We start from the raw sequence: 10,334 nt of genomic DNA, 5'->3' as shown, positions 1-10,334 counted from the left end.
TGTAAAGTTCTACCTAGAGGCTGTGAGGCAGAGTGTCCTAGCGAGTTAATTCTTCTAAGAACAGTTTGGTTTCTTGTGATTGTTGAATTGATGGATCCATTTATTTACTGGTTATCAGTCAGGGTCACTATCAGTTACAGGAGGTTAACTACATTCTTTGCCATGTGGAACCTTCCATCTCCATGCCATAAACAACTCACCATATTGTTCTCATGCTTCTAACTTCTGACTTACTCACTCTGAACTCTGAGTAGAAAGTGATAGTCATCATGGAATTAAATCAGATTAATCTTGTGTTCCTGTTTTAAGGTAAATAGTTTGAGACACATGACATATAATATAACCAAGACAACAATATCATGGCAAATTCAGCTTCCAGCCATGCTGAAAGAGAGGAGACTATACAGATAGTATACACTAGAAGTTAAATTTTCCAAGAACTATCTCGGAGTTATGTATCTTATGCTAGGAAAGATAAAAACACACTATTAATATAACTGAATATCTTCCTTAAGGCAGAATTTTATCCATGAGGAAATATACATGGTTGGTTATCATCCTTGTGTAGGTTTGCTTTTCTTTTGCTGTGATAAAATACAATGACCAAAAGCAAAAAAAAAAAAAAAAGGAGTTTAGTGTTTGTAGTTGTAGAGAGAAAATTCATAATGGCAAGAAAGTAATATCATGTTAACAGAATCACGGAACTGCCTCATCATACCTATATATACTAACTCTCCCTGTTACACAGAGAGAAAGACAGAGAGATAGACAGACAGACAGAGAAAACAGAGACAAAGACAGAGAGGTAAAAAGAGAAACACAGAGAGAAAACACACACAAGCTTATACACCCTCCAAGCCCTTCTTCTCTGACATTTCCTTAATCAAGTATTATAGTAGGCTGCTCATTTGTTCCTGGCTGCTCAGACTTGAAATAACCACAAACAAACTGTATTAATTCACTGTTTGGCCTATTAGCTCAAGCTTCTTATTGGGTAGCTCTTACATCTCAATTTAATCCGTTCTCTTATTTTATACTTTACCATGAGGCTTGTGGTTAACTGACAAGGTTCCAGTTATGGCTACATGGCTTCTCCCGACTCTGCCTTCTATCTCCCAAGATTCAGTTTAGTTTTCCCTGTCTAACTATGTTCTGACCATCTATTGGTCCAAAGCAGTTTTATTAATCAATGGTAATAACAGCATACAGAGGGGAATCCCACATCACCTCCTGTTTTCTGTTTAAATAAAAAGGAAGGTTATAACTTTAACATAGTAAAATTACATATAACAAAACAGGTATCAAACAAGAATTACAGTTATAATATTTATATCTACTTTATTTTTATGGTAACTAAGGAAAACTACAACAATCAATTCTTCAACGCATCAAAGACTCAAGAAAGATATTATAGACAGGGGAGCAGGGAAGCACACATCTTAATTAAGGGAGCCATCTTAGGGTTGGCAAGAGATTTGGTGCTCCCAGGTGCCCAGGGCAATGTCCCCAGTTAGTTCCTGGGGCAGCTGAGGACAGTGAACCTGAAATGACCCTATCCTATAGCCATACTGATTAATATCTTTCATATCACCATAGAACCTTCATCTGGAGATGGATGGAGATAGAGACAGAGACCCACACTGGAGCACTGGACTGAGCTCCCAATGTCCCAAGGAGGAGCAGAAGGAGGGAAAATATGAGCAAAGAAGTCAGGACCACGAGGGGTGCACCCACCCACGGAGACAGTGGGGCTGATCTATTGTGAGCTCACCAAGGCCAGCTGGACTACGACTGAAAAACCATGGGATAAAACCGGACTCTCTGAATATGGCGGACAATGAGGGCTGCTGAGAAGCCAAGGACAATGCCACTGGGTTTTGATCCTACTTCATGTTCTGGCTTTGTGGGAGCCTAGCCAGTTTGGATGTCCACCTTCCTAGACCAAGATGGAGCGGGGAGGACTTTGGACTTTCCACAGGGCAGGGAACCCTGACTGCCCCTCAGACTGGAGAGGGAGGGGGAGAGGAGTGGGGGGGAGGGGAGAGGAGAGAGAGGAGGGGGGAAAAGGGAGACGGGGAGGGAAATGGGAGGCGGGGAGGAAGCGGAAATCTTTTTTTTTTTCAATAAAAAAATTATATTTAAAAAAAGAAAGATATTATATTACCTAAGTAAACAGGAAGTGCATTATAAGCAACTTACAAAACTCTAGAAATAACAGAGACAACTTGCAGCCTGTACAGTCATCCAAAGTTCTTCTTTATTGTTGGAGTATCCATCTTCAGCCTATAGGTTCATAGTATCTGGCAGACTTTTCCATGAAGCAGGAAATTTGAAGATCTGTTTTTCCATGTAATGGGAAAGTCCATAAGTTGCTTTGTTCTATGTTCTGCAGAATGTTTGGCAGATTCTTTCATGAAGCAGGAATCCCAAGGTATTGTCTCACCTTCTTTAGGCTGATGGAGGTGGGTCTTGTATCTTATCTGTTGCTTTCATTGGTTAATAATGAAGAAACTGCCTCGGCCCTCATAAGTCAGAAAATTAGGTAGGTGGAGTAAACAGAAGAGAATACTGGGAAAAAGAAGCTGATTCATTGAGTTGCCATGGTTCTCCCACTCCAGACAGACGCAGGTTAAGATCCTCCCTGGTAAGCCACCTCATGGGCTACACAGAATATTAGAAATGGGTTAGAACAATATGTAAGAGCTAGCCAATAAGAGGCTACAGATAACGGGCCAGGCAGTGTTCAAAAAAATACAGTTTCCGTGTAATTATTTCGGGGCATAAGCTAGCCATGTGGGCAGCTGGGTGCCAGGGACGCAGCCTCGCTGCTCCTATTTCAACAGAGTGGCACCCAACGTGCTAATGAACTCCACGTAAAACCTGAGAGGGCTTATAAAGGAAAGAGAATTTAAGACAGCTTTTTGCTGTTTCTGGGTTGCGTGCCGCAAAGAAATTGTCCTGACTCGGCAGCAGGAAAAAACTGGCTGTTTTAAAATGCCAGCTTTCTGGGCGGTGGCAGGGGTGTTAAAGCAGCCTTTATGTGTATTTTGATTTGTTGGTCATTGATGTGGCTCAAAGCTGGGTAAGGATAGTAATTGTTCCCACCTTTGCAAGCTTATATGGGAACTTTTGTTACTATGGAACCTAGACTGCATGAAGGAGGCTTTTAGATTAGATTAGATGTGGTTCAAATTATCTAGGTACTGTCCTAAATGTGTAGTGTGCACCCAAGTCAACAACCATAACATTTATCATTTTGGGAGTCACTTAGACTATTCTGACCAAGTACTTGAAAGGTTAATTCTAGTGCCTGATATTGTTTTGTTTTGTTTTTTTTCCTCTTTGGAAGTTTTGTCATCACAAGATCCTTACTTTATTCGATTCATAATTTTGGTTAAATATAAAATAAAATTATTCCTTGAGCCTTTATCAAATGATTTTGCTGTCATTTGTAACTCATTCTTCCTAATCTTCTCATTTATGATGCACGGTAGCATTGTGCTTCCCAGACTTCTTTAATTTAATAATGGACATTTGGTTCTTTCTAATAAAATACAAGCATAAATTCAAGTGTCTGATTAAGACAGAAAATTTAATAGGTAGTGAATAGTTTTCAAAATTCCCTTTTCCCATTATGTTATTGACACAGATTGCAGTGTACATTGCCGAATGACACTAAAACCCAAAACTTCCTTTTGACATATATCGGGCTTATGAAAAGGGCAAACTAAGCACTACTACTAGTTAGGCCCTAGACATTTTTGGATAATTGTTTCCTCACTGCACACCACTGATAGAATGGCTTCCTTTCTCAAATTAGAGAAGGATAAATGGCATTGCTTTTAGAAACATAATATTTCATTTTTTCTAGAAATGTACCTCTCTAAATTACTACTTTTGTGATTTATTGTGACTTTCTTAAACCACCCTTTGAAACCACTAGTTTATGATATTCAAGCTACTTCCATGTATGTATCAACCAATGAACACTAGAATATCGTAAGCAACAAAGGATATTTTCTGAGTCACTCTGAAATAGGTTTCTAAACCGCTCTGTATTCCTTGACAAATTATTGACATTAAAACATCCATTAAAAATAAAAAACAAAATTAGATTGTTTGAGGGCATGTCTTGATTTTCAATAGCAAGAAAACTTATATGGTAAAAGCATATGTAATAAAAACAATTTCATCAGAAGATGAAGCTGTCAAATAGATCTCATGAGTGCATTCAGATGAGTTAAAGTCATTTTTACTGACAATGAAATGAATAAAAAGCTGCTTTGGGTGGGAGAATTGGTTCCACTTAAAATCTTATAAAAAAATCTCAAAGAATCTAAAATATGATTTCATATCTTTAATTAAACATTTGCCTTACACTAACTTCATTCATGCTATGATTCATTTGGGGCTCACTTTTAATTAATAAATTTATATTTAAATTGTTATTTTAAGTCTTTCTTGTTCCACTTCAGCACATGCTTCTAGCCTCTGTTCAGTTCAAGATTGCCCTAACATTTTGATAAAAAAAAAAAGAGCTCAAATCATGTTTACCATGATCATATAACTACTCTGTCCATTCTTTTATTTTTCACAACCACCAGGAGATCTATGTCCTAATATCTGTATCCTTACTTAAAATCATAGAAACTGAGGTTCAGGTATTTTGAGATTTAGGTAAAATCTCATACTTAAGTTATTTCCTCTGCCCCCTACAGTCATTCCTCCAATTCCATCTCCCTTTATTGTGACTTTTGCCAAACTGAGAAACATCTCTGAACCAAAGATTTTATAGTTGCCTCACTTGGCTGGGACTGAAGTACCCTATCTGTGTCCACCTTCCCTTCCTCCATTGTGGTATATTCAGGATACTTTTAGACATATTGTCTACCAGTAACAGCCCTGCCTCTTATCCAACTTCCACGCCTGTTGAAATCCTTGACATACTTCACCAAAACAAAAATAATCCTATTTCTGCCTCTACCATGTTTACTGGAGCTAGACCCCATGTCCTACTCACTAGAACTCCAGAATCAGTACCTCCCATCATGCTAACCTATCATTCCACTGAACTTCCAATTCATCACACCAAACTAGGACAGCTTTCATCTGAACCCAGAGTCCCAACCAGAACTTTAGATCTAGGATTAGTAGGAGTATCCACCCTAAAACTCAGAAACGTCCTGAGGCTGAAAAATAAGTATAGTTCTTCCAGTCTACAACTTGTCAGATTGGGGTAACAGCAATCAAAGAACTGAACACCTACCCTTCAATGTGGAGACCTAATATCTACACCAACAAAACCACAGATGTTGTAGCTCAAGATTCTTAGATCCTAGTGCAAAGGCACAAACATGAACAAATAAGAAAATATGCCTTCTTCAAACACCATCAACCCTACTGTAATATTCCAAGATAATAAAACAATTTAATTAAAGCATAATACAAGGAGTTCAAAACAGCAATTAGGAATATGTTCACGGACATTAAATAGGTTATAAATATATTCATCAATGAAGATCATTTAAAACACAATCAGCTTCACTCTTAATGACCATTAACCCCCTCAATTTGACATTTTGGTCCTTGTTTCCAAAATTATTTTTTTCCCATATTTTACGAGACTGAGATTTGTTGCCTTCTTTCTTGCCTTGTCAGAGCTCTTTCCTCTTTTTCTCTTACTCAGCAAATTTCACTGGATTCACAATGGCTGGGTTATAGAAGTTATGGGCAAAGCTATACCAGCCTCTGCCAAGGCTTTAGCATACAGGGCTGCCACAGCTTTCAGAGGAATCACTTGTGTTTCTGACAGCAGTAGTGGAGCAATTTCTTGTTTTTGCTTTCAACCATTTCCTTTTCTCATTTTTATTGTAACTTTTTGCCCTTTCTGATCTCCTAGCTAAATATTCCTGATGTTTTACAGTTTCCTGAGAATCCATTTCTGGGTTTCTGCTTTGGAAGGTTCAAGGATTATGTGTCCAGTTTAGGCTTCTGCTAAATCTTCCTAGTTTTTCAATTCTCTTCTTTCTATCTCGACTTTGACTACTTGATCTGCTCCTGCTTCTAGCCCTATGCCTGTGACTGGATATCAATCTGGATCATGTTCTAATCTTTCATTTTCTAACCCAGCTTCTAGATCTTGACTTCCTGTCTCTACTCCAGGATTGAGTCATTTTTTGATCTCCACTCCTGGACAGAGACTTCTTCTTCTCCCTGCTTCTACCATGGTGCCTTTCACGAGATCTATCTAGTGATTTCTGCCTCCTGATGACTTCCTTTCTTTGCTTTTGTGTCTTTCTCCACTATTTTCAGAAGAATTTAATTGCTCTCTTCCTTTGCCAGCAGAATGTTCTTTGTCATTGTGTGCCTCAGACTAATGTCTTTTAGAGGACATATCTTTGGATTCATGTCTTCTTGCCTCTTTCCTTCTGCTCTGGCTCCTGTGTTTTTTTTTTTTTTTCCTTTGTTGTCTGATTTTCATTTTCTGTCTCTTGACCTTGACTATGACCTTTAATACTGATGTTTTGAGGTTATTTGAGAAATAGATATCTGACTGCTCTTTTCTCCTTTCTCTATCTGGATATATCTTTTCTGAGTCTAGTCTGTCTTCTCCTGTATCAGTAGTCTCCATTATTTTTGAGTCTCATTCAGTAAGGTACTGTGATACTGGTGTTGGTGTTGCAATCAGAATAAACTCATTTTCATTAAATGAGTTTAATGACTAGGAAGGACAATTATTTTTAGTTCATAAATTCTACTTTTCAAATATATTAATGTTTCTGGTGAGATAAAATCTCATACATAGATTTTCTTATGTCTGCTATCTTGTGTACTTTTGTACTAAACCTTGTATAATCATTTTCATCTCTGGAAAAATAAAAGACATGTGTTATGTAGATGTTTCTTAGAAGGTCTGGAAATTTGGTATACTATCTGTTCACACAACCTGGGCAGTGATAATACAAATGATTTTCTCAAAAAAAAAACCCACAACCAGCTAAATGAAATGAGGAAAATAATACAAGATATTAGAGTAGATTTGTACAAAGAAATAAAATCACTAAACAAAAATTCAAACTGAAATAAATATCAAAATGAAAAATTCACAAACAGAGAAATAGGCATGGAAGACAGAATTTAGATCTTGATAATAAGATAGAAAAAATGGATATCTCAGTCTAAGAAAATATAGAGGCTTTCTAAAATATATAATATCCAAAATGAGTTTAAATGGACTTACCATATGATAAGGGAGGCAATATTCAAACTAGACATCATATGGTACCAAATAAAACCACACAAATGGATTACCATTTTTGAATTGCCAGTCAAAAGTGTTCTATATTCCCAATAAACATTATAAGTAATTATCTATATAATCTGTTACCCTATATAGTCAGAAGATCAGACCCTATTGCTGAAAATACCACATATTCATGTCATTGAATGTCCTTGAATATCAATAAATTGAGCTGGTGTTTAACTTGAAACTCTACCCTTACCTTACTTACATTTAACATGATGGAAAATACTCATTCAAATACAAACCTTGTTGATGGAAGCTGAAGACCCTCAGACCCTGCACTTTCTATGACCTTTTCCCTGCCTTAGTAAGCAACTTGTTTTTCTATGCTTGCAGCTGCTCTGAGCTCTGAGCACAGAATATTTTGACCTTCTTCATTAGTTCCTGAAAATAAGGAAGTGATTTTAGTCATCTGATAACTGGGGGGAGTGCAGTGGAAAATCCCCAGAGCTAAGGCGTGGCTACTAGTCAAGGAGAACACTATATAAGCTAACTGAGAACATCTCTGTGTGTTCTTTAACCCAAAACTCTTGCCCGACCGCTGTTCCAGGTGGTGCAGGCACCACACCTTATGAGCTCTAACAGTGACCTACATGTAAGATATTACCACTGGTAGAGTAGTGGCAAAATATTATGGTAGTAACTAACCACATTTGTTATTGGAATATTCATGAGATAGAATCTGTACCTTTAATTATTAATGAATCCAAGAACCTGAGACTAGATTGGCCATGGGTCATGGGGTAACTACTATTATTCTGCTAAATGAACATAGCAATAAAATTACTCCTAATGGCATATTGCTTTAACCACACATTAGTATATTGTAGAAGGATCACTAGAGAAGTTTTTTCTTATAACAAATGATAATTAACATTAAGACCCACAATTGTCCACTAGATCATTTTATTCAAAAATGTTAATTATACACATAAATGATAAAATCCAACTATCATTTTGCCAAAAGTTTTATTTGTTAACTCACACAGCCTTTACATGTATAGGAATGTTCTACTTATAGACAACTTTTTAAAGATTCCAAATAGCACAGAGACAATGTAGAATATGTTTTTCTGACAGTGTCTTTTAATTCTGTTTATTTGGCAACAAATGACAGCATTTAATTATTTTTTGATAGATAATATTCAACCACTTATCCATACCAGCTTTTATCTGTTCATCTTTTGATGGACTAGTAAGCTGATTAAGCAACAATTGTCAACATTTAATTATTTTATTTATATGGGTATATATCTATATATACAACTATATAGATATACAATATTATAATTTATCTGCTTATCCACTTATGGATAATTAGCATAATTCAGTATCTTACTTATTGTTAATACTACAGTAATAAATATGGACATGTGGATACCAATTCGATATATTAATTTTCTTTAATTTTGATATATATTCAGAAATAAGGTAGGCATTTAATTTTAGAGTTCTTTTTTTTGTAGTCTTTCATTTTTAAGGAATCCCTGTACTGTTATCCATAAAGGCTGGACTTACTTGTTAACATTTCTAGGAAAGAAGTACATAAGTTCATTCTTGCTACATCATTGCTAGAATTTTTATGACCGTTAATAAATATTCTAACTAGGGTAAATGATACATCAGTGTAGTTTGGGCTTATATTTTTTGATGGCTAGTGCTCTTGAAATTTTTCATGCATTTGTTGCCATATATATTTCTTCTTTTGAGAAGTGTCTATTCAGATCATTTGTCCATTTTTGAAATTAAATTACTTGAGTTTTATTGCTTAGATTTTAATGTTTACCTTGTTTATTATTACTGACAGACAAATACATGGCAAATACTTTACCTCACTATTTAGCTTGTTTCTTTTGTTGATTGTTTTATTCACAGTATGGAAACTTTCAGTTCAATATAATCCATTTGTTAAATTTCACTCTTGTTTCCTTTGCTGTAAGTGTTCTTTCCAAAATTCACTGCCTGTAACAAAGTCTCTCCTGTGCTTCCTGCTAATACTTTCCAAGTTTTAGATGTTACATTTTTAGTCTTTGATCCATTTTGAGTTGAGTTTGTACAGGGTGAGCAATGAAGGTCGAGTCTTCTTCTTCTGTGTGTGAATATCTATCCAGCTTTTGCAGTATCATTTATTGAAGAGGTTGTCCTTTCCCTAGTCCATGTTTTTGGTGCTTTTGTGGAAAATCAGTTGGCTGTAGAAACATGGACTTATTTCTGGATCTCTATTCTGTTCTGTTGGTTGGTATGTCTCTTTTTTATGCCAATGTCATGCTGTTTTTGGTTACCATGACTCTATATATTGAAATCACATATTTGTGATGTCTCCAGCTTGGTTCTTTTTATCCAATACTGTTTTGAATATATGGGGTCTTTTGTACTTCTATGTGAATTTTAGGATTTTGCTTTTTTTTTTTTTTTGAGGTTTGTGATGAATGTCATTGGTATATTGGTGAGTTTTGAATTGAAGCACGATAGGTAAAATGAAAAGGGTATTGGTATGTAAAGATGAGCCTTTCACTGTGTCTTGCTTACAACAGTCAGCAGGAATAAGGTGGATATTTTAAAGTGTTCCCCAGTATGAAGTTAAAGTTATTTGTTATGATCACAATAGTATACTACTACATAGTATACATGATGGTAAAGTGATGAGAACTAACACCCAGGATACAAACCCTCCCCAAATTAAAGCTTTGCTGTTTCATAAAATGCCATATTTAGAAAATAATGTCACTAAGAGCTCTTCGTTGGCTTTGCTCACTTTTGAGCTTTAAATTGCATTTGAGCATAACTCAACTCATTTGTTCCTTTAGTAAGAAAGGTTTTCTTTTTAATACTTAAAAGTATAATTTCTCTTTAAATCTGGCAAATGCTTTCACTGGTTAAAGAAAAAAATCTTGTTTTCTTTCTTTCTGTGATCAGACAGCTGGTAGACAAAGAAATGGAGAATAAGAAGTTTTAATTATACCTTTCAAAGCCCAGCAGATTTGAAAGCTATTCAGTAATTACATGTGGGTTTTCTCAGTATTAACTTATC

General features: G+C 35.9%; 1 pseudogene; it reads right to left on the bottom strand.

Moving 5' to 3' along the window:
- Positions 1-5,510: 5,510 nt before the first annotated feature.
- LOC126491540 (arginine/serine-rich coiled-coil protein 2-like) lies at positions 5,511-10,086 on the bottom strand (annotated as a pseudogene).
- Between the last annotated feature and the right edge of the window lie 248 nt (positions 10,087-10,334).

The sequence above is a fragment of the Alexandromys fortis genome, unplaced genomic scaffold (assembly GCF_014885135.2).
Source record: "Alexandromys fortis isolate MF-2015 unplaced genomic scaffold, M_Fortis_MF-2015_v1.1 scaffold_241, whole genome shotgun sequence".
NCBI lineage: Eukaryota > Metazoa > Chordata > Mammalia > Rodentia > Cricetidae > Alexandromys > Alexandromys fortis.
Note: the sequence above shows the minus strand (reverse complement) of the source record. Positions and strands in the feature narration are given on the sequence as shown.